At 44.5% G+C, this 25,955-nt stretch overlaps 1 protein-coding gene across 1 annotated transcript in view; it reads right to left on the minus strand.

Moving 5' to 3' along the window:
• Positions 1–19,925, minus strand: part of atxn1a (ataxin 1a) — a 68,655-nt gene extending 48,730 nt beyond the window's left edge. The window contains exons 1-2 of the mRNA XM_062446144.1: positions 19,795–19,925; positions 1,030–1,214 (exon numbers count right to left, since the gene is read on the minus strand). The gene's annotated coding sequence lies outside the window, so the exon portion shown is untranslated. The remainder of the gene's footprint in view (positions 1–1,029; positions 1,215–19,794) is intronic.
• Between the last annotated feature and the right edge of the window lie 6,030 nt (positions 19,926–25,955).

The following is a 25,955-nucleotide window of genomic DNA, read 5'->3' on the forward strand; positions in this document are numbered from 1 at the left end:
ACTGAGATTGGTCATGGATCACAGGTCTAGACTCGAGAGTAATATCATCCATTCGCAATCTATTTGATAACCATCAGCATGATAAACCGACGTAGCTCTTCCTCAAGATAATTGATGACGATCTTTCGACGGTTATTGGACAGAAGAAATAGCGGAAAAATATATCCGACTCATCACGATGACATGGCTGCATCTTTTGACAGCACTCGCCAAGTGGAGGGAGGGGGGGGGGGGGGGGGGGGTGAGGTCCGACAGATGTGAGAAAATAAATGAAGATGTGCTCTTCATAAGAGACAGGTGAAGGAGGGCAGATTCCAAATAACAGACGGAGTGCGAGAGACATAGAAGAGGGTGGAGAGAACAGTCCATTTAGAGAGTGAGACAGAGAGAGAGCGGGAATTGAGAGAGACGGCGAGAAAATATTCCCTTCACAGAATAAAAAAGGAAAAGAGGTGTCGTGGAGTAGCAAAAAGAGGAGGGTCGGTTCTAAAAATGTTGAAAGAAAGAAAAGAAAACGAGGGCGGGAGAGAGAGAAAATGAGGAAGAGAGGGAGAGAGAATGAGAGAGAAAGTGAGAGAGAAAGAGAGAGTGAGGGAGAGAGAGAGAGGTTTCTCTGTCAGAACTCAAAGCATATCCGACAGTCCTGAAGGGCTTGGTACGCACCACTGGCCACTGACTACGGCACCGTCCTCTGAGACACACGTGCATGCGCACACACACACACACACACACACCAACACCACACACACACAGACACCACACACACACACACAGACATCACACAGTCGCTCCCTGAATATTCCCACCTCCTTCACTAGCATTCTCAAACCACTCTGTTAGACAAATACACCCGACCCAACCTCCCCCCATCCCCCCCACCTAACCCCCGTACACACTTTATCCCACTGGACAAACATGTGACACGACTAGTGCATGCCACCAGACAAAAACACCAATAGGCTATACCCTTCCCTCTCACACCATCGCAACCACAAGTGTCATTCCAAGTGTTTCTGAGGCAGGTTTTACCAGGGTAGTGGAGGCGGTACGGCCCAGGCCAAGTGGGCGGAGCCTGTTCAGTTGAAGACAGGTGACCAACCAGGGCTGCAGTCAGAGGTGGGTCTTCTGAAGCTCTCCGCCAATAGGAGGGGACCGTCCAAAATTCCTGCTCTATCTGTCCGTGTCTGTCTGTCTCCAGGTGTCCTCACCATTCCCTGGAAAACAGGAGAGACAGAAAGGAGAGGGGTGTTCATTTTGCCAATGTTGTGAAAGTGACAACAGTAACTACGCCATAAAAATACATTCAATCAACTTTAGGTAAGCCCAGCAGTGAAGAGTTTGAAAGAATTTGAGGACATATGTACAATGTGTGTGTTTTAATAAGTGGTAAGCTGTAAGCTCCTTTGTTCATTGATAGAGAACATCCTGTGGCTAGTTTAAGTAAGGTCAAGAGGGGGCCCCAGGGCCATCAGCTGGGTAGTGGTGGTGTCTGCTGGACTCTCCGCTTCCATTCTAGAATGCTAGATGGAGCTGTATGGAATTGTCTTTGTGTCATGTTTTATGTTTGTGTGTCAATGATGGTTACGTTGGTAATGTTGTTATGTATACGTCATACTTCAAATAAACATGAACTCTGTACTTCACCCAACGTCAGCTTAACGATTGATTCTCTCAAAAACCTCTGCGACAGAGTTCAAGATTAGTAGTAAAGTAAATGATCACTTCTAGTACAGTTCAATAGGAGAGTAACTTCCCATTTTATGTACCGTGAAAGTGTTTCAACTACAATTATTATACATTTCGTACTTGTAATTATCTTGACTTTAACTTCAAGGAGCATCTCTCTCTTTCCCTCCCTCCCTCACTCCCTCTCTCTCTCCTTATTGCTCTCCCTCCCTACAGGAGTATTCACCAGAACAAACACTCGCCACTATTTATAGATGCCCGCCATGTAGGCATGGTAACCACGCTTTGTTTATCTGAATCACACAGTCGTTTCTTCACAAGGTTCTTTTTCGTGGGTATTTTGTCAGGATACAAACGCAAGTGCTTGGTCCTCCTCCTCAGCCTTTGGTCTGCTGGGAGTCACATCATTTGGAATCGACCTTGGCATCTTGTTTCTTCTCTCAGTTTCTGTTGCTGTAGTTTCCCCCTAACAGAAGTCGTTGTAGTAGTAGTAACAGTGCAATTAGCATGGCCAACTGGGCGAAGCCTTCGGGGATTAATCACACAGTACAGTAGGAAATTGCATTCCATTCAAGTACATCTCCAGCTGTTTGCCTGCCCATCCGTCATATCACCCTTCAACTGTCTCTTTCTAGTTTCTTCTTCTTGTGGTATGTGCAAAATGTACCTGTTTGCGACCTTGTTTTGCAAATATCATATTTTGTTGCTGCACTGATTGTTCCTTGAAGCCACCACTGTAATTCAGTTCAAATCTTGTCCTTGATTATCTGCGGCACTTACTATATTATGCACTTTTGTTCGGCGCTTTGTAAAAAAAGGTGTCTACGAAATGAATGAATGGAAATGTAAGATTAGTAGAGGTAGTCATTATGGTATAGTTGAAGTGGTAATAATTGTTGAACGATTATACCATATGTATGGTAAGTAAGTAAGTAAGTAAGTAAGTAAGTAAGTAAGTAAGTAAGTAAGTAAGACTTTATTTATATAGCACATTTCATACAAGAATTGCAGCAATTGTATCAAATGCTGCACTGAGATCTAACAGGATAAGGATAGAGACTTTATTTGCATCAGAGTTTAGTCTGAGGTCGCTAATTATTTTGGTGAGAGCAGTTTCAGTACTGTGATATTTCCTGAAACCTGACTGCGAGACTTCCAGGATGTTATTTTCTTCAAGAAAAGAATTTAATTGGACTAAAACTATCTTTTCCAGTACTTTACTAATAAATGGAAGGTTTGATATTGGTCTGTAATTTGCAAGTAGACTGTTATCCAATTTGGGTTTCTTTAATAGGGGCTTTACAACAGCTGTTTTGAAGGCATCTGGGAAAACGCCAGTTCTAAGGGATGTGTTTATAATCTCTAGCACCGGACCTGAGACACTATCAAACACTCTCTTAAAGAATGTTGTGGGTATAGGATCAATATCTGAGGTTGTGGAGTTAGATTCGCTGACAATTTTGGAAAGTTCACTAAGTGTGATACAGGTAAATGTGCTCATGGTTATGTTGCAGAATCTACTGATGTCAGTTTCGACCCCACTATTAATAATACTAGCTCTGATCAAAGTTATTTTGTTTGAAGAACAAAGCAAGCTCTTCACATTTAACTACTGAGGATGGAGGTGGAGCAGGGACAGTGTTTAGCAGCTGGTCAATGGTGGAGAAAAGAACTCTGGAATTTCTGGCATTTTCTGTAATAATGTTGGAGAAATATTCTCTCCTTGCTAGACGGATGGTTTTGTTATAGGTGGTTAGTGTATCTTTGTAGATATTGTAGTGGGTAGTGATCTTTGTTTTCCTCCATTTTCTCTCTGCTGCACGGCATTTTCTTTTTGTTTCACTAACATTTTTATTTCTCAGCCATGGGGAGGTTCTGGTAGTCCTGCTTATTGTTGTAAGACACTCGGAGAAGGAGGCGTATACTAGTTTGTCTAGCAGTAGGATGGCAGGGTACTACTAGTGTTCTACTGTACTAACGGGGAAAGGGCTCTGCAAAATCTATAAAGCCTGGAGGTCATCTCCTGCTGAATGTGGACAGGCCTCGGGTTAAGGGCAGATGTCTCTTGTCTCCGAGGCGACAGAAACCAGGTCAGCTGATTAGGTATCAGTGAGTTCCCTCGGGGTGGAAACGTATACTATGAACTCGTACTACCTGTTTGTGCCTACGACAGAGAGGGGCATGGAACTGCAACACTGTCCAACTCAAGGGAAGTTTGAGATGCGTTCTTTTTCATGTACACAATGCAACATTGGAGAAGTGTTTCCAGTAATTTGGCAACAAAAGTATTTATTGTCAGAGTACTACTGTTGATATTCCCTTAAAAGTCAACTTTTTCTTCCATAAGGCTTGTACTTTTTTCTAGTTGAATTATAGAAGGTCTAGGGGTGAAGTAGATGAATGTGTAACATTATCTCAGTTCCTATTCTACACATTAATCATTCATAGAATTACCTGGAGTAATGTGCCAGTTACAAAGTAGTGCAGTGGTGCCAAGGTTGATATGAGAGTGAGACACTACTGGAGATAAGGGCTTTTGTCATTGAGCAAACACAGGACTAAAAAAAAGACAGACACACACGCCTGCACGCACCAATACACAAAAAACCAAGCAACATCAAAACGTACACAGGCCAGCACAAGGAACAACATATGTATGAGAGGCCGTATAGGCCTTAATTCATACTTGATCTCACATACACGCCATGACCTCACATATATACCATCATACTCTCACATATATACCATTATACTCTCACGTATATACCATTATACTCTCACATATACACCATTATACTCTCACATACACGCCATGACCTCACATATATACCATCATACTCTCACATATACACCATTATTCTCTCACATATACACCATTATACTCTCACATATATACCATTATACTCTCACATATATACCATTATACTCTCACATACATACCATTATACTCTCACATATACACTATTATACACTCACATATACACCATTATACTCTCACATATACACCATTATACTCTCACATATACACCATTATACTCTCACATATACACCATTATACTCTCACATATACACCATTATACTCTTGCACATAAACTGGCATACTCTCTTACACACACAAAAATACCGTCTTATATGCACCATCATAATAAAGTATGACAATATATGTAAGAGACAAATAGTATGTGTGAAACAGAAAGTTATTATATGTAAGAGAATAACAGGATGTGTAAGAGAGAATACTTATCTATGTGAGAGAGAATACTTGTCTATGTGAGAGAGAATACTTGTGTATGTGAGAGAGAATACTTGTCTATGTGAGAGAGAATACTTGTCTATGTGAGAGAGAATACTTGTCTATGTGAGAGAGAATACTTGTCTATGTGAGAGAGAATACTTGTCTATATGAGAGAGAATATATGTGAAAGTATAATGGTATATACGTGAGAGAATAATGGTATATATGTGAAAGTATAATGGTATATATGTGAGGTCATGGCGTGTATGTGAGAGTATAATGGTGTATATGTGAGAGTATAATGGTATATACGTGAGAGTATAATGGTATATATGTGAGAGTATAATGGTATATATGTGAGGTCATGGCATGTATGTGAGACCAAGTATGAATTATGGCCTATACGGCCTCTCATAGCATACACCTCTTACACACACACACACCCTTATACACAACCACACACACACGTTGTGCGCTGCATATTTTTCCCCTGACTCAGCAGGGAGGAGGGCATCGGTTTCAGTTCCCTGTCTCTGTCACACAGGACATTCACTACGAGTGTGTGTGTGTGTGTGTGTGTGTTTGAGTGCTTGAGCTTACAGGGGTGTGTCGGTGGCGCCCTGCCCCTCTTGGCCAGCTCTTCCATTGGTCCACTGTCTCTCCCTCTCTCTGTCTGTACACACATCAACACACTCACTCACACACACATGCACAGAATGCAGCTGGCTAAGGGGAACACAAGGCCATAGGTGGAGGAAGCACAGCCAGGCCAGCTGCAGTGTACCCACTTAACCTGGCTAAGGCTAACATGCTAGCTAACAATTTACTTGCTAACAGCTGCTAACACATACTGTAACACTTACTGCCAGGGGTGGTTCTAGGAGGGGGGGGGGGGGGGGGGGCAAGGAGGAGGGGGGGCAGGGGGGGGCAGTGCCTCTGTGACAACAATCTTGGACCCCCTTGTGGCCCCCCTAAATGTAAAGCCTGAATAATTAATAAACATGGTATTTTCCCTGTTAATGCCTGCAATGCTGTGAAGAAAGATGACAACCATAATGCTTAATGGAACTGGCCCCTCTATGAGTACAACTGGCCCCAGCTTGGCCTGCCCCCGTTGAAATGGTCTAGAACCTCACCTGCTTTCTGCAGATGTGTTTCACTGCAGTTCATTTTACTTCTAGTCCTCTTATTCCATGCAAAGTAACTAGTCACAACAAAGTTGCAGTCAAAGATTTTTGATAATGACAAATGTGTAAAGATTTCTCGAGAATGAAGTACAGTCTGTTAATACCAGTAATACTGAATGGCTAAAAGGTAAATGACAATAATAACCAAGAGCACAAAGGGGAACAGGACAAGAAACAACAGAAAGACGGGATGGCAGGAGAACAAATGGCCAGGAAGTCATTTAATCAATTGAGAGTGACAGTCATGCGCATCTGCCTGTCTGTCTCCCTGCTTATTTGTCTACCATTTAGCCTGTCTACCATTTAGCCTGTTTGTCAGCCTACCCTTCTGCCACCTAATTAGCCATCCAGATCAGACAGCCAGGCAGTCAGTCAGTCAGTCTTTGGTACTCAGCCACTAGAGAAGGCTACACTACTCCGAGATATGTAGTCATAGCAACTGAGGACCTCTGGGAGTGTAGGCCCCTCATGTAAGAGTCTTGTTGTGTGTCACACACTACATGTTTTGTCTTCACGCCTGTTGAGATCCATTCACAAGGTAGCCATTACAGACAAAAAAAAACGAAGGGGTCTATTTCACTCTCGAAAAACAAACTTCTGATTACACGAAGTGGATCTGTTACGGTCTCTGAAGGTTGAACAAGTTAACAAATTCAAACATACACAGATGCATTGTAAGACAATATAATTGGCATAACTTGGCTGGTCAGAGTTTTATCACAGAAGGGTCAAAGTTCACCTCCAATCCTATGAAACAAGTGTCCAGATTCATTTTTGTGTAGCTGACGATCACGCTTTTCTGTGCTGACACAAAGACACACACACACACAAAACTAGCTTGTCAATACAGATAGTGGGGTTCAAGGGTGAGCGTCAGAAATGCTGGCAAAGCAGATTTCTCAGGTAATGGTGACTGAGTAAAGGTAAAAGTGTCCAGGCATACACACTTGCGTGCCCTTGTGCACACACACGTCCACACCCATATTCACAGAAAACGAAACTTGTCAATTTATTTTGCTCAGTTTACACAGCAATTGTAATTTAGGGCTACAGTAGATTCCCTTTCATGATTTCCCATTAATTCTCTTATGTCCGCTCCTGTTTCTTCTTGGTTTGTAGATGACAACATTACCTCCTAAAATTACTGACTTGTAGGAGAGTACAATAGAGGATTCACACCAGAGACTCGATCGCACCACATGCCTCCCAGAAAAAGATGTGTGTGCGCACATGCTTGCATGGGCTTGTGTGTGTGTGTGTGTGTGTGTGCATGTCGTGTGATCTGGAGAAGCACAAACGGAGCTCGGGGGGTTGCTTGATGCAGAGCGACGGAGTGCACCACCATCACACATCGGAGCGTGCGAGAGTGTGTGTGTGAGAGTGTGTGAGTGTGTGAGTGAGTGTGTGTGTGTGTGTGCGTTGCTCACCGAACTTCAGAGCAAAAAGCAGCACCTGAGGGATTAAGCCAACATTCTTGAGTCAGGGGCAGCAAGTGGAGAAGGCAGGGGAGGCAGGTCTTTGATCTCCCACTAGGACCATACAACCCTCCGAGAAGGGAGGCTACATAACGTACGCCCGGCAACACTGAACACACAAGCTGCGTGTTCGAGCACAGTACTGTTTAGCATGTATGCCGTGTGCACATGCACACGGCATACATGCACACGTGCACACGACGGACGCAGATTTAGGCACGTACGCATGGCATGCACGTACGGTATCACATGCTTGCAAAATCATATCCAATGCACTCACTCGAACGCACGCACACACACAAACATGACACGGACACGGTTCGCAACCGACGTGCACGCGCACAGGCACAGTCTCGGAGTGGCTCTTTACTGTACATCCAAAACGCTTACACGGGTCGATTCAGCTCTTTATACTCCCCTTTACACACACACACACACACACACACAAACACACACAAATACACCCCCATCTCCACGGACAGACTCCAGAAGGCTGTCAGCTGTCTGTGGCCTCTGACACTCTGGCGCTCAGGTAATTGTGCCGGAGGGAAAGGGGGGACAAAGCAGCACTCCGCTCTCAGCTTAATCCGACAGTGAGACTGACATCAGCTATAACACTGGGATTAGAAGGGTTTTTCTGCAAGGTATTAGGAGACCGAAATGTGCTACTAGAACACATTTTTTTTCTCCTCCAGCACCTTGGCTCACTCTCTGGCGCTCTGCCTCAGAGACGCATCTCCGGCGCTCTGCCTCGGAGATGCATCTCCGGCGCTCTGCCTCGGAGATGCGTCTCCGGCGCTCTGCCTCGGAGATGCGTCTCCGGCGCTCTGCCTCGGAGATGCGTCTCCCTTCATCTCTCTGTTTTTCTCTCTCCGTTTGTCACCTTGTTGGCCCCGTTTCCTTCCTCCTCTTTCTTTAAAGGTCTTCTTTTTGTTTCTCTCAAGTTCTTTTATTTCTCTGTCTGTTTTTATCCATACATCCATCCTTTCTTTTTGCCATCTTTCTGCCATCCTCTTCATTTTGTCATCCTCTTTCCTTTTGTTGAGGTTTTACTTCACGTGTAAGGGTGAGGAAGAGGTAATGGTTCTACAAAAGTGTAGGCCACGGGAACTAGGGAATGTAGGCAGCACAGGTCACATGGTACAGAGGACAATTTCAGACTCGTGCCGACAGCCCAGGTGCTCTCTCTCACACACACACATGCACACAGTGAGTTCATGCAAATCCCAGGTGTACACTTTGTGCACACAAAGAGATACACGCTCAGAACAGGTGCTCAGATACACACACACACACATCGTGTGTGTGTCGTGAACACGCACACATACACACACGTACACACACACAAACAATGCACACACACAGCCCCTGATGCTCATGCCAGCCTTCCACGCGCTCCTTGTGACAGTGGCACAGCAAACGGTGTGATGTCTGAGACAGAGGACAGGGGACAGGGAATGGACAGAATACACAACGTAAAAGGCCCACCAGACGGCACCGCTGACAGAAATAGTGTGTGTGCCTTTGTGTGTGTGTGCGTGTACAGTATGTGTGTTTGTTGTGTGTGTGTCCTTCGTTCCTTGGTTCCCTGCCAACAAGTTCTGCCGAAAGACACAAATGAGGCGTAGTCATCTTTGTACGACCTTGTTCTTTGTTTTCTAGGTAAAACCCAGATTGCTTCCCATGGCGGATGGGAATTATGACTGCTTCTTTTTGCTGGAATACAAAAGACAAATAGTGCTACACTGAGAATAAACAAGCTACGTTTGAATTTCCCAGAAATGGAGGTTTGCTGAATAACAATGTTGAAATTGGTCACCGACAATTTTCGACAATTCGTTTTTTGATGGTTTGGAATGTCCAACTTGCTTCCGTTTGCCAGGAGGAGGAGGAAGAGGAGGATGATTGCACGAGTTCTGGGATGAATAGCCGACCATCACATTCAGCAGAACTACAGGTTAAAATAACTATTTAAATTTAGTTATTTATTAAAGGATTTATATTCCATTTAGGCCTATATATTTACATTACAATTCTTAAATAAAGATACACTGGCTAGGTTATTACCTAATGTCTTATTTTATCAGTAACGTAGTGTGCCCACAAAAAAATCTTTATTTTGTATTTTATTTTGATCCCAAATACTTGGGATACTATATCTCAAAATGCAACATCCCCAAAGATGAGGTGTCATCCTATCGAGCAGCCTCGTCCTTTCTAGTTATTCTCCTACAACTCCCAGAGGGCCGTGCTAGCGTCAACCTTGGTTATGTAAGCAAGGGCCTTGTCAGCAGAGCTAACAGTGTACACACCCACCCAAGTTGTTTGCATGCTGCGTATAGCCTCACCGTCATTAGCTAATGCTGCATGACTTAAGGCAGGTCTGCTGATTTCCACAGTGGTACGATGGGCCCAAACCTAAAGCCTGTTGTGACTTCATGTCCCCTGGGGGGGGGGGGGGGGGGGCTTTATGAAGTTGCCAACTGCAAATCTCTTATACCAACCTATTCCATTCCCCATTGTTGATCTAGTACACTAGTAGTACTGTATAGCATAGGGTCGTATTTGAAGAAGGAACCTAAGCTTTTATTTTGTTTTGTCAGATGACCTCATAGTTGTAGGGTTGTTGGCTGAGAAGGTCATCTCTGAGAGTGTGTGTGTGTATGACTCAGATATTGACTCCATGGCCTCTCTAAATCCAACAGATAAGCCCTGTCAGTGTGTGGAGGTACAGGTGGATCCAGACACACACAAACACTCTCACACAAACACACACACACACACACAGCCCATACAGATGAAGCAAGACAGAAGGTCAAGGAGTTCAACATGCAATCTCACACATCTACACGTACGTACATCTCTGCAGACACTTTGGACAGTACACACTGAAATGAACACCCACACACATGCTCCCCCGATCCGGCACACACAACAGAGACACCTCGGGAGCCCATACATGATTAAAGACAGAAAGTAGGTCAGCCGAGACGAAAGACGAAAGGAGAAATGACTGCACAGCCCAAACTGAAAAGATTCTCCACACACACACAAACACAAGCACAGCCCTCGCAAATTATTGTAGCAGCACGTGGAGGCTGAGGGCATTATTTTCGACAAACCGCTGTGGGCCAAAGGGGCTTCCAAAGTGATTGTGGCAGAACAGATCGGCCCCTCAACCCCCCCCCCACCCCACCCCCTCCTCCCAGGTAACCATTTACCTGTGGCGCTGTACAGAACAGAGCCGTTCCCTTGGCAACAATGTAACAATACGACAAATATGTCAGACCCCAACTACCCAGGAAGACCTTTTGAAAGGAAATGACTGGGGATAACTGGAACCCAAGGAAGCCAGCTTCAGTCCCGCCCACGGTTAACTGTGATTAGAGCGACGTCGGGAGAGTGTCTGGTAAATTGAACAAAGTCAAAAGCCAGGGTGAGTGAATCCTCTTCCACCACGCTGATTAGACGTGATCGTGGAGAGATTTGCCTTTGTGCTGGTGTATTACTTTGCGGGACACATTTGGGGTAGATAACTAAGAAGTCACCCGGGTCCAAGAGGGCATAGTGGCGGTAAATGTCTCCATTTTGGAGTCTTTGTTCCTCAGTCCAGGAATTAGTAAACAACAGTAAATGAGCACATTTTTTCTATTTTATTAAAACGTTTTTGTAGATTTCCATGAGTCTTACTTTGCACACCGACTACAGTGAAAAACTAATTTAGCAAATAGTCAAGAGTCCAGGAACGGGTAAGACCTTCCATTGCGAAACTTTGCCTTGGTTTGAAGATTAAACCATCAACAACAACAACGATAACACCAAAAAGCACACACACACAATCCCCCAAAATGGAACAAGAGATTGGGAAATGTTACTACTGATGCTGTTGATCACGCGCTACACTTGGCAAACAAAAAGCATAATCTCGCAGATCCTTAGAGGAGAAAGTGGAGCGGTAACACGCTAATCCAGCAACCTCTTAGCTGCTTGTGCAAGGTCTGTCTCACAGGATGTACTCCGTTCCACATCAGCTGTCTTCCGAGGCAGCTCTACCTTTTAATTCGGATTCTCAAGTTAGCTGTCCTTTTTTTCCTCTCCGAGATCCATTGCTCTATTGAAAAACCATGAACATTTACTTTTACATTAAGTTTCAAGGCTTCTCTCAGTATGTCAAAGAATCTGAACAACATGAAAATAATATTAGGCTACTGGGCTGAAGGGCGATTCACTGTAAATTGGATGGAGATGGTTGTGTGTGTTCTTGTGGGTTTTAATAGATGACTCAGAGCACTGGACTGATTGAAAGATGTATGACTTTGCTATCAGTCCTAATCTCTCCACCGTCTCTAACTTCTCAAGTCATCTTCAGACCTAACTTTGGTTTTCCGTGTGTGTATGCTGTATACACATGCTGTACAGTAACCCCCCCACACCCCCACCCCACCCCCACCCCCCGCCAGCACACACACACACATCCACCTGAGTTCCCACTTAGACGTAATGCAAGTGGTGGCCGGAGCCTTTAAAAGGCCTTTATTAGTCACCCCTCAGTGGTAGTGCACATTGTCAAGCGGCCAACTTCCCTCCCCTTTATGTCTTTCCCTCTTCTCCGTCCTCTCTCTCTCTCTCCCTCCCTCTCTTCTCCGTCCTCTCTCTCTCTCTCTCTCCCTCCCTCTCTTCTCCGTCCTCTCTCTCTCTCTCCCTCCCTCTCTCCCTCCCTCTCTCTCTCTCTCTCTCTCTCTCTCTCTCTCTCTCTCTCTCTCTCTCTCTCTCTCTCTCTCTCTCTCTCTCTCTCTCTCACTGGGCAGATCACATTCACAGCCAAGGTGGCATGCAGGGCTAGCCTCTAGCTGAGCTAATGGCACGTCATGTAGCATTAGCCAACATGCCCAGGCTCGTGCGTTAAACCGCCTGTGACATGGAGGGGAGAGAAAAAACTGCAAAAAAACTTGCAAGCATACAAATCGGAACGGTGAAACGTCACTTCCTCTCGTCCTTTCCAAGATTTTCTCAAGCAAGAGCATGGAATTCCATTCCCCCTTAAACTTGTTTTGTAACACGCACTGACTACAATGGCAAAGTAGGTCCTGTGAAATAAACGAATTAACGTGTTGTATGTATAAAAAAAAACGTGTCGAACATCATTCCTCGTAGCCCCTCCTTCATTGTTGAGAACCCATCCAGCCATGACGTCCAAGACCCAGCAGACAACTCCGACTTGTGGCTGAGGGACTTTCCGCGATGAGGTCAGCCAAAGCATATTGATTTTCTTTTACTACTCTCCAGTCAATAGGGCTTTCCATGATGCTGGACTCAAACAGCTCTCCGCCTGCAGATCCTGACAAAACAAACAAAACACCTGAGACCAAAAGTGGTCTCAGGTGTATAATACGACAAGCTACCATTCCAAGATGTCTGACTAGGGTACTTGTTCTGGTTAGGGTAGAAAGGTAAACTCAGGGACCCCTTGTCGTCATAGTCCCCGTTCCAGAGTCCTCCGATGCAGGTCGGTTCCCAGGAGGTGGGGCCATGTGCTAGCGTTGTAAGTAGGCACAACTTGGGCCTCACTACATGCATGAGTGTTTGTGTTAGGTGTGTGTGTGGGGGTAACACTTGACCTTAACTGTACAAACTAACAACACAGTTGCTACAAAGACATGACAATGTCATTTCCTTAAATAATGCAGTACATGTTAGACTAGTCACTTTAAGTCTGTGATATTACAACATATACACAGTGATATCAACGTATTGCCATGATGGAAGTGCTTATGTTAATTCATGTGCATTGTCCCTTCTTAAAATAAATAACCATTAAATTGTAAAACCATGTAGTTAACTCCATATCAGTTATTAATGTAGCTACAATGTTAATAGCATTTAATGTACCCTGTAAAGTACTCTGAGTGGGGCTTGTGCGTGTCAGTCCTGTGTGTCTTGTTGCATGTGCATGTGTGTCAGGAATGTACAGTTTGTGCGTGCGACTGTGCACTCGTGTATGTCAGAAAAAGGTGTGCGTGTGTGTCTTGGCACACTGAGCACATCCATGGAAGTAGGTCCTCTAGCTGGACGACAGGCCGAGACAGGGTCGATACGAAGGGGGGCTCCAGACTAACCTCATCCATCTGTGTCGGGACTCATCCGTCCCACGATCGCCTCACATTCACTTAAAACTCTCACCCACTCTCTATCGCTCTGTCAGTCTGCTGTGACAGCGCCTATGTATACCTAGCAGAGGCACAGCATGTCTCTAGAAAGGCCTGTCTGGCTCCGAGTCGACCTTTTCTAGTCCGCCACAAAGGATATGTTGTGTATTTGGAGGGGTAGAGAAAAGAGGAGGAGATACAGAACTAGGGGCACTCGAGGAGATCTCGTAGGATGAGCAAGTGGAGCGGCTTTCTCTTGATAGGGACAGAGAGACAGACAGCAGAGGAGGGAGGCGCAGAGAGAGCAAAAGGGGGAAAGCGAGAGAGACAGGGAGAGAGCGAATGGGAGAGAGCAAAAGAGGCAGAGAGAGTGCCACTCTACTAAACTGGCACTCCTCGATAGCAGCAGCATCAACTGGAATCTAAGGCGAGTGTGGGAGACAGAAATGGGACATCCTTTTAGCGACACTCACATCTCATCCTCACATCCAGTGTTTTACTCAACCTCTCTCCGTCTAAATCCTTGCTAGCTTCATTCTGGAAGCCCCATGAAAACGTCAGGGGAGTAGCATGCCAGTCAAGTCAGTAAGCCAAGCCGTCAATCAGCAAGATAACCAGCCAACAAGCAAGGCAACCTAGTCGGCCAACCAACAAGCCTCTAATCGAACTAATGGGTCAACCAGCTGACCAAATCCACAGGGCCAAGCAGTCAGAGCTTCAACCAGCCAAGAAATGACTTCAACCCACTGATGCCCTTTTAAGTACAGTCTTGTGGTGAAAAGGGCCTTGATTCCATCCTCAAAATAGTTTCTCCACACAAGACAGCAGACAGACAGGGTGCTACTCCACAGCGGCCAACAGCTCACCCTCTGACCACCGGTCGACACGGGACGACGCCAGGAAGCGTGCAGCTCTGTCAGGGGCTCGCGTGTGCGTTTCACCCACATCTTGGAGAAGACCAACAACAAGAAAACGCAGGGAGCCGGTAGCCAACAACAACAGTGTGCAGGGGTTGGCTTTTAGCGATTTGCGACGTCCGTTTGTATCACTGGCGTTTTTCCTGTTATTGAATTCCTCTCTCCGCGCATATCCTTGGCGGGCGAGGGTTGGAGGCATTGTTGACACCCTCGCTCAGTCCTCTCCTGTGCCAGGGCTGCGCAGGCTTGGATGTGTCCCGCCTTCACCACCCTCGGCGGACAGACAGGAAGAGCATACGAGGCACTGTCGTCTTCCGGCTTCCAACTCGACCTCCTACCCCTCCACTGTTTCTCTCTCACATTGCCGGATGGTTTTGTTCCAGTCAGTCAACATGAGAGGAGAGGGTTCAAAATACTTGAATGACTTTTACACGATAATCTGTAAAATTTGATTGTCAAATCTTGCTCGTAGCATAATACAGTAGTACAAATATTTTTGGAGATTGGATATCTTTGGAAAAAGGGTAAAGCCAACTTGGTGTGTGAAATTGATACCAGGCATCATATACTTTTGACACTATTAATCCTCTAGTATGCAGCGTACAATAGAATTCTTTGAAGTTACTCCTCCCTTGGTGGTTTAAACTTACATTTAATCCATAATATCACAAACGTGATCCAACCTCTTTTTCATCTGAATGTGATTTTTTTTTTTAATCAGTCAGCTATGGCAGAGTGAAAAGAACAAATTAGAATATTGCTATATTATAGGCAGAAGGAACACAATTAACGTTCAAACAGCTAAAGAAAGACTTTGATGTGTCAAGTCTGAGAACTAGACATAGTCCAAGTCTGTTCAACTGGGCATTTTAAAGTCAAGTTTTACCTCAAAGTACTTTCAAGCTTTCCATTCGTGGCTAAACTATAGAGTCGCTATAGATCAAATACATCATTTGATTAAAAGTAAAATATGGTTTGCTCCTGTGGCAACTTTGCATCAACTGCTTCAACTTCAAACTTCAAACTGCCTGATATTAAAGTCAGTGGTATGACGAAGAAGCCATGATGGATCAAGTTGAGGAGAACAGTTTCCATTTTTCTAATGGTTGTTGAGGCACACAGGCCAACATCGATCCAAGAGAGCGATGCAAGCTCTCACTCCCTCCCTCCCTCCACCTCTCTCTCTAGCTCTATCACTCTCTCTGCCATTTACACACACCATAGTGAAGGACAAAGATTGACTGGTCCTTTCAGGATTTCAGGATTGATTTCGGTTCTACTCTCACACACCACGTTCATCCGACCTGCACCACACATGCATAAACACTGGGACACAATTCCAACAACAGCAACACCTCCTTTCGCTGAAATCAGTGAACTGAATGTTCAACGTCTGCATTTGGCACCGGTGACACTGCAGTCAGTAAACATTAGACAAACCCTCCCATGATGTTCCCAACAAATGAAGAGCCAGACTTACAACCTACAGAGGTATTCACATTCATCTGACTCCTTCTTTGGATCGGGTCCAAAAGTGGTCACCACCCCGATTTTGGTCGCAGACTCACCGTTGAAAAGATTGAGGGAAAGTTGTTGGAAAAAGAATCTCGAGATACTTAACACAAGTATGGACGTCAATGTGGGTTTACATGAAGAGGGAAGCCCTGACACGACGGACGACCGGTTTTCATCACTTTTGCTCAAAAGAAAAGAGAAAGGAAGTCTCTAAGGCAGCGCTGTGGCAGGTTGAGTCGGTGTGCGCACACGGGTGTCGTTGAATCACCGCGGCCGTGAATAGGGGTGGATGAAAGGAGCGAGAGATTAAAAGGTCTCCCGCATTTTTCCGGCGTCTCTCTCTCTCTCTCTCTCTTGCAGAAATTCTCCTACACACACTCCCTCTCTCTTTAATAGCATTACCCTCTGCCCTCGCTCTCCTCCTTGTTCTTTAATACCCCCTTCACTCTACCTCCCACTTTGTTCCTGCCCTTCCCTCCTGTTCCTTTTTCTCTCCCTCTCTCTCCCTCCCTCCCTCTCTCTCCCTCCCCCTCTCTCGCTCTGTCCATCCCCAGCATAATACTGCAGAAATTACACCCTTCCAGAGAGAAGGGAAGAGAAAGAGATGGAGAGACAGTCAGACAGACACGGAGGGAGGGGTAGAGAGAGAGACGGAGAGAGAGCCATACTACAGTTAGAGACAGAGACAGAAAGAGAGAGATGCAGAGACACAAAGAGAGAGACAGAGAAACAAAGAAACGGAGAGATAGAGACAGAGCTAGAAAGAGAGAGACTACACGGAAAGGCAAGACAGGCAAACAAGTAAAAAGAGAGACTATTCACAAGAGCTAGGAGGACAGGGAAAGAGAGAGAGAGAGAGAGAGAGAGAGAGAGAGAGAGAGAGAGAGAGAGAGAGAGAGAGAGAGAGGAGAAAGAGAATAGAACAATGTTAGATTGATAGTCTTATTGGAGTAGCCGAGCAACGTGGCTTGGCAAGGGCCCTCTAACACACTCATGCATACCTCTGAGGGTGTGGGTGTGTGTGAGGGAGAGCATTCCGTGCCTGTGTGTTTGGGGGAGTGTGTGGGTGTAGGTGTCCGTGTGCATGTGAGTTAGTACCCTGTGTGTGTGTGTGTGTGTTTGTGTGTGTGTGCGTGCGTGCTTGGATCGCTCATATGCGTGCACTTGTGTGTTTGTTCTCGTGTGGATGTTCACCAAGGCATCTGGAATGCTGAAACTCGCTCTGCAGTGTACTCTAAAGGTTGAAACCAGGTAGTGTGGCCCCACCCATTCTCTGTGTGCACACACCCAGATTAGATGTTGGTTGATGTCCAGATCCCGTCCCACAGCCAGCACGAAGACATGCAGCCGGTGCTTTTGGGTATCGTAGATGTGTGTCCTACTTCCTCTGCTCTCTCACTCGACCGTGAAAGACAAGCCCAACCTAAATACCTGGAAATCTCCTTCCCCTTCTCTGAAAGGTAGCACTACGAGCACAGCTTCAGCGACGGCATTTGACCTCTCATTCACAGTGAAAGTCAGCGAGGAAAACCAAGAAAGAGAGAAAGAGCGAAAACAAAAGAGGGGAACGAGGAATGTTCCAGTGATGAAGTACTCAGCAGCAGGTGTGTGTGTGTGCGGGCGTGCGTGTGAGTGAGTGAGTGCGTGCTCGTCTGAACATTTGCGTGCAAGTCCGTTTGTGTGTGTGTGCGTGAACGTATTATATGTGTGTGCATGCGTCACATTCTGACAAATGAGCCGAGCAGACTAGAATGCCTTGTGATTAGGACACATTGGCTCCTAATTGCCTCTCATTAGCATTTAAAAGTGAGTGGATGAGAGAAGGAATTGAAGGAGGGGAGGTCCAACGAAACGGCTCGCTCACGGTCATGTGACCACGGCAATCTACGACGGGATCAGCATCATTATCGTCAAACAAAGCTTGCTCTGATGACGACAAAAGCTAACTGATAGTGACTTCAACTGAGGAAAATCCAAGTCTATATGAATTATATATTTAAAATACACATATATATATAACTATTCATGTACTAAACCTTCATCACCTATAAACACATTTTATCATATCACTTTGATAGAACTGAAATACAGTAGGAGTGGCTCTGAGCCAACAGACTGCAGTTGAGATTTACCTTTAAATGTGCAGAGAGAGAGAGAGAGAGAGAGAGAGAGAGAGAGAGAGAGAGAGAGAGAGAGAGAGAGAGAGAGAGAGAGAGAGAGAGAGAGAGAGAGAGAGAGAGAGAGAGAGAGAGAGAGAGAGAGAGAACATCTCCAGACCTGTCCTGTAGGGGTTTGACAGACTGCCAATTCAAATCAAACCACACTCCTGCTACTAACTTGACTGTAAATACTATGGCCCTGATTGGCCCATATAAAAAGAAATCACTCTGTGCTACAGGGGCTGCAGGCTCAAAGTGTGACATATGCAAAATCTGGCACATGAGACAAGTCATTGTGGACGTTATGTAAACTGTTTTTATAGTCTCTCTACTATAGGCTAGGTGTAACAAGGTGGTAGGCTTACGTACATAAGCAACAAGTACTTCGGAAATAATGTGGTATGACATTTTCTTCTATAGCTTACCCAAGATGTTATTATTAAATATGTCCATGATATCCAAACTCCAAATGAGTTTCAGTAATTGATAAATATATCTATTTTGGCAACACTAAAACCCAGTTTGTAAAGATATAGCCTAACCTACAACATTAAACATGCAAAGTCATATTTGACAGCTGTTTGAGTTTGGGGGAATAGTTATGCGGACTCTGACGACTTACGATGCATAGTCTACTGCAATTCCGGAGTGTAAACACAGTAAAAATAGCCAGCTATCACAGGGTTCCCTACGGTCCCGTTATATAATCAGCAGGGTTTGGATGGGTGACATCACGGGTAGTCCACTGGCCGCACAAACCCAATATCCTTTACAACCTAGCGTAAATGAAAACCGATTGTGTAGTTATATTTAAACAACCGCAAGGCATGCAATACATTGTGTAGGTGTTTTTAGAAACATCGAACGAATTTACTGGACTGTGGTTAATTGTTCATCGTGTCTTTTCCCATGTCAAAAACACTTCCGCGATGCAGAAATGTTGATAAAATTAGCTTTGACAACCCGTGTCAGTTCGAGTTCTAGTGACGGATAGAAAGGTATACACTTATGGTTCTGCTACTATTTAAAGTAGATCATAGTTGCAAAAATTGACTGTCAAAAGAAAGTGTTCTCTACATGCGGCGCCGTTCCTTTGCAGAGTGGCGCAGTTACTGCGAGTAGCGCGCTTGTCCGACACCCAGCTTGCCAGTGTACGTACTCCTTGCTCGGTTTCAATTTTGCGAAACCACCGCTCTCTTCTGTCGCACTTTAATATTACTTTGCATTTTCACTTACAAATGACAAGTGTACGAGAGTACACGTCAAAACACCCGTGTATGCTTATGGCACAACAAAATTAGGTCAGAGTACGAAGTAAACATTTTCAAAGGCTTTGGAATAAACCAGCGCGTCTGCGCGACCCTGCCTAGTTACAGCCATTTTCTAACCAGAGCTCAACAAGAAAAAGTAACAGCGTAAATGGAGTGGCAGTGGCCGGCGGTAACAGTTGCATAGGACAGACAATATGACTTACTGTAAGGTGTAATGGGCTGGTGACTGTGCCTCTCCTTGTTGCCAGGGCTCCCCTGCTCTGCTCCTGCGCTGACGATGGAATCGTCTCTCCTCGTAATGATGTCTGCAGCGCCGAGCTAATAGCTCTATCGCTCTGTGCCCCCACCTCCGAAGAGAAAGGGAGGGAGATAGTGCGTGCCTGCGTGCCTGCGTGCCTGGGTGTGTGTATGAATGTGTAGTACAAATATGGAGCAGTTGGCAGGCTGAGGTGGCTGCCGTGTTCTGCACACTATGCAAAAGAAGGAGAAGCAATTAGCCAACTCACAGGAATAAAAACCGAACAAAGTTCAAACTCCAGCAAATCAATGTTTGTCCGACGGTTCATTCACAATTCAGAGTAGGCCTACATTGGGATTTACAGAGAAACTCAAATGAGAGATTCTGACTTCAAATTGCTGGTCCAGGAAACGTCCTATACATATCCTTATCCTGTCATGACAATGAGATGTATATTATGGTAGTATTTATATGCCACTTCATGATTGTTTTAACCTTCCTTAATCCCTTTTAGTACATTTGGGCCTGGCTACGACTCTCCCACAAAGCTACTGAAGAACCTAACAGTCAGCTGACAGCAACACTGTTGAGTCTCAAGATGCAGTTCCTGTTTCCCACTTAACCATACACTTACCAAAGTGTCTCATTTAGACCAACATCACGCAATACATTTAACTGTAGTCCATATAAGAAGTTATTCCGGAAGCTGGAAGAATGTTCTATTTAATATCTAATTTCAAGGTATACACCAGTTTACGTTATTGCAGAGACTGAAACTATCCTGCAACTTAAAATCACTTTTCTGTTGCTGGTCAAGACAAACCACGTTCTTGCTTGTTTGTGTTGTGCCATCTATACTGAGGAGTTGTACTAAAGGGGTACAGCTGAATGAGTTCAAGGTTTGAGACCAAGATCTCAGAGCTAAACCCATTGTTGTTTTTGAGTTGTCCTAGTTCTTTTCACCAGGCCTCTGGATATTTGGAGAAAAAATATTGACCAAATTCTGTTTAATCAGCAAATCCAATTTGTGGACTTTAGTAGTGCTCTTATGCTTTGTACTTGTACACAGAAAAACACAAATTGCTCTGAGAACCCCTTTCAGATTAATTTAGGGTACTTGTTTTTAAGAGGAAATTCTATGGTAAAAATACATATCTATTAGGCTACTGGCTAATTAACTCCCTTTGTGTAACAGTCATTTAAGGTGAGGGGTATTTCAGGTTTGTTATCAGCATCCTTGCTTGGTTGTTTCTTACAGCACAAGGAGATAAAAGTCTTTGAATCTTGAGAAGTTCACTGTGGAAATTAGGATATTCCATGACAAGTTTATACATTGAAAATAGCACCTTCGATTCTGCTTTAAATTATGAAAGATCTGCCAAACTGTTTTAAATTGGTTAGCAACAGGAGACAAAGGCAATCTGATCACACCACACCAGGGAAGGTAACTAGATTGTAGTGAATGTTTTGGCTTTCATGGGGTGCCCATATATCAAGACTTTCCCACCAAGAAATAAACCAGTCAAGCGTTACAGAATTTTCAAATTGCACATGACATCACACTGCTCCAAAACACACAAGCCCCTACTATTTTCAATTAATCCATCTAAAGTTCCTTACCTTACTGTAAACGCTCAGTTCTTATTAATTTTTTACAATAGTTAATTTGACATTATACAAAATGTATACTCCAATCAATTTACTATTGTTTCATGTACAATAAATCTGTTTCTCTTTAGAGGACTGTAACGTTAGTCAAAACCTTAGAAGTTTTAGAAATAATCAGGAAAGTTGACTGGTCAATTGAATATTAGGTTATTGGTGAAAAAAACAATTGGTTTGAGTTTCAAACGTGTGGAAATCCTAGGTACGCCTGCATGTGTACACCTTTTCCTGCACTACTTTCTTAAAAGCACCTACAGTGACTGTGCTTTCATTGAACGGTGCAGCACGACTCGCATCAGTAGGCCTGTGCAAGTTCAAGAACCAGAGTGACAGGAGATAGGAAGACTGCCCACTGCCATCTAGTCACTCTATAAGTGCTTCATTGTTTGGGGTTCTATTGTGGCATTGTCACATAGACAGAAACCGAGGAAGCCTCCTCACGTAGGAGAGAGAGAGAGAGAGAGACAGACGGACGGACGGAGGGAGACAGAGAGAAGAGAGAATGGGAGATAAAAAGGGAGAGCGAGAGAGATAGGCTAGTGTTACATTCCACATGTCTCAGTCCTTCCTGTTTGCATGGGTGCTTGAAAACGACGTGATATATCGTTTCACCACACCATATCACATTATACTTAGATGTGTGGTTGGCATGGAGAAGGGTCAGGGAGTTTGGCAGACATACAGAGGGGTAAGTAGAGTTTGTCCTCTTTACTCAGGTGTGACAGGTAAGTATCTATTGGATAATGCTGTAAGCTTTGTGTGTGTGAGTCTGTGGTCAGGTGGGATGAGCAACTCTCTATTGGAGAATGTAGTGTGATGGGCAAATTATTCAGCCAATCATCCCAGCCCATATAATAATGTGGTAATATGATACTATTTATTGCTCAGATACATCAAATAGGTCACCCTCCCTCCCCTGGGGGAATGAAATCGTTGACTTGTTCTCTGTGAATATCAACTTTGCATTATAACTTCTTATATTCACTTTTCACATTTGTCTGTTTGCGGTAAGCATTCTCTTTCAAAGCAGACTGACATTTTGGATTCCCCGACAATTGAACTTACCGTGTAATAAAACGTATACGTTAGTATACTGACCAGAAGACATTTCACACAACACACACACCCATTAGATCCACGGACATGTGGATCTGTCAACCATTGCCATATCCTTTAGAAAAAGAAGTATGTGTTGGTGTAAACTAATGTCAGTGTTGCATTTGTCATGCAGCGTAATCGTTGTACTCTTGGACAGAACATCTTGGGGATGTGGGCATTGCTTTTACGTATTACCTACTACACCCCCTGCTGGAGAAATCATGCAATGTTCACAACTTCAGAGCGACAGGAAGCATCTTCTTACAAGGATGTTTACACAGGAAGTCCAAACTTTTTTCCTTGTAGGTTTGCACTTGTCTTCTCCTATCTAATCAGGTTAGTGTTTCCTTGAAGAGGGCAGGAACGAACGTTGAATTGAATGAGTATTCAAACAGTGCCTTATTTTGTCAAATGCCATAGTAGCAAAGGACCCCCCCCCAAAATAAATAAATAAAAGAAGCACAATCAGCAACTATCTGTCAATTTAAACACATTCCAGATAGAATTGTGTTATTATGAAATTATTTTGTCTTTTGCAAAATACGAATGAAGTTTGACCAATCACTGAGTCTAACTGTAAAATATCTCAGGGGTAAGGACATCATTTTCAAGTTGGATTTCACTATAACTGTAACAGCACCTTTTCCACCAAATTGTATTTCTCTGCAAAACACCCGAGAACAAAAGACCCATGACAGGAGTTCTTAATCCCTGTATGACGAGACACCAATTTATCAACCCCTTTAGTACGTCCAGATTAGTCTAATCTTGAGACGCCCAAGAAGAGAGAGACAGAGAGTTACAAATCAGCTGTATCACAGTCAATCCTAGCCTGAAGCTAGTGAGAGCACACACACACACAGACACACACATGCTCACACATATGCTCACACGTATGCCCTCAGAGAGAGAGAAGGTGACAGCAAATGCTTTATGCATGAGATCAGCAGATCAGAAGGGACTTCCATATTGCTGTGTGAAGAGGGGTAAAGTGACATGAAGCAGAGATCTAAAGGGGTCTCATTCCTTTCGATTCCTTTCGATTCAGTTCTAGTCGGTGTGTGCGTGTGTTTGTGTGCGTGTGTTTCTCTGTGTGTGAGTGTGTGTTTGAGAGTGACCGTACAGAGGCCGAACTCACCGAAGGCCGAGCAACAGAGTGCAAATGTGAACTTAGGTTACAGTTGAGAAAATTATTCTGGACTGTTCTTTTGGTAAGTATTGCTTATTAATGGTTTAGAGGAAATGTAGCAGCTACAGAAGTGATTATAGTGTGTCTGTGTGTGTGTGTGTGTGTGTGTGTGTGTATATATATATATACACACTGGAAATCTTACCTGACCTTCAGTCTGGTCTGTCAGTGTGCTTGTCTGTGTTACAGGGCAACTCGTCCAATCCATCCAGATTCAGCTTCATATTGAACTGTGGTGGGAGCCTCCCAAGAGACTCACACACACACACACACCATATACAGTACATTCGCCGCCGCGCACAAGCAAGTACAAACTCACACAGCAGATGTGAAATCATAGTCAGGCAGTACATTGCCTTCCCTCTGACAGAAGGTCATGTACGAGTCAGTTTTATAATAGATGAGGCTGACGGAAAGAGCCGGATAGAGGAGGAGGAGTCTCGCACGGTCTACAGAGGACTGTGCTGCAACAGCAACAGAGCTGCTCTCACGGTTCCTGTTCTGGACCACGTCAGTCCAGAACGTGGACCAGAATAGAGAGAGAGAGAGAGAGAGAGAGAGAGAGAGAGAGAGAGAGAGGAGGATGATGGTGGTCGCGCGTCAGAGTGTTGACCTTCAGACAGTATCTCTAGTGGGGTTTGTCCTCTGTCATTCCGTCACTCACCCCTCCCTCTGTCACCGAGCGGGGAGAGGTGAGCGTTCACGTGCGTTTGAGGACCAGAGGGATGGGTAGAGACAGAGAAGAGCAAACTGCGTGTGAGCAGTGTGTGCTTGTTGGGTCACACCACCAAAGTCAAAACAGAAATAACACAAGGTGTTTTGAGAGGCATGACGTTTGAGGTACAGAAGTGAAACAGGTGTAAAATCTACTGGAATAAACATTGTTAGTGCATCATGGGAATAAGCTTGACAAGCAAACCAGGTACTCTAAATCAAGTGTACCTGAAGATTTCCTCGTGGCTTGTGAGTGTGGACGTGGATGTGTGGGTCAGATAGAGAGAGAGAGAGAGAGAGAGAGAGAGAGAGAGAGAGAGAGAGAGAAGAGAGAGAGAGAGAGAGAGAGAGAGAGAGAGAGAGAGAGAGAGAAAGAGAGAGAGAGAGAGAGAGAGAGAGAGAGAGAGAGAGATGAAGAGAGAGAGAGAGATGAAGAGAGAGAGAGATGAAGAGAGAGAGAGAGATGAAGAGAGAGATGAAGAGAGAGATGAAGAGAGAGATGAAGAGAGAGATGAAGAGAGAGATGAAGAGACCTAAAGTGATAATTGGATTGAGACGGAAGAGAAAAGAGATCTGGTCAAAAACATCTTCCTTCAGATCAGCATGTCTCTTTTCAGATTGCAGAGTATAATAATCCCAGGCAGATTAGGAATACACCATGTTGTATGATACTTGTGACATAAATCCGATAGAATTTATTTAGTTTACAGGTTGTGTCAATAACAAATGTTTATCTCTATCTATCTATCTCTCTCTCTATCGTGTATGTCTGTGTTTGTGCGTGTATTTGTGCATGAGCATGTATTTCTCCAGGTTATCACCTGACTCTGATGAAACAGCTCTCTTACTTAATTGCCGGGAACTGAAGCTGACCAAAAGTTGCACAACACTTTAGTTAATCTTTAACAAGCTTACACACACACACACAACACTCACGTACACATGCACACACGCACACAGAAAGAAATACACTATGATTTTACGACTGTGCAATGCGGGAGCAGCTGTCACCAACAGTCTGCCCACAGAAACACACACACAGACACACACACAGACAGAAAGCTGAGAATACGGTAAATGTGTGCATGCTTTATTTGCACGTCTGTATCTGTATCCATGAATCACAACTCTGATAAACTAGCAGCCTCATGCTAGACTCAGTAGTAAAGTTAGTATACTGTAGTACTACGCACATGCTATACAGTGATTTTTTTTTGTCCGTGGTTTTTGTTTCTGGGTCAAGGCTCTCCCTGTGGCTGGCGGCCAGTTGTTCTCCATGCCTCTTTCTCTCTCTCTCTCTCTCTCTCTCTCTCTCTCTCTCTCTCTCTCTCTCTCTCTCTCTCTCTCTCACTCTCTCTCTCTCTCTCTCTCTCTCTCTCTCTCTCTCTCTCTCTCTCTCTCTCTCTTTCTCTCCTGTAATCCAGCCAAATAAATCAGGCCTCTGCAGAAATCCCTCGCCA

The sequence above is a fragment of the Osmerus eperlanus genome, chromosome 20 (genome assembly GCF_963692335.1).
Source record: "Osmerus eperlanus chromosome 20, fOsmEpe2.1, whole genome shotgun sequence".
Classification (NCBI taxonomy): Eukaryota; Metazoa; Chordata; class Actinopteri; order Osmeriformes; family Osmeridae; genus Osmerus; species Osmerus eperlanus.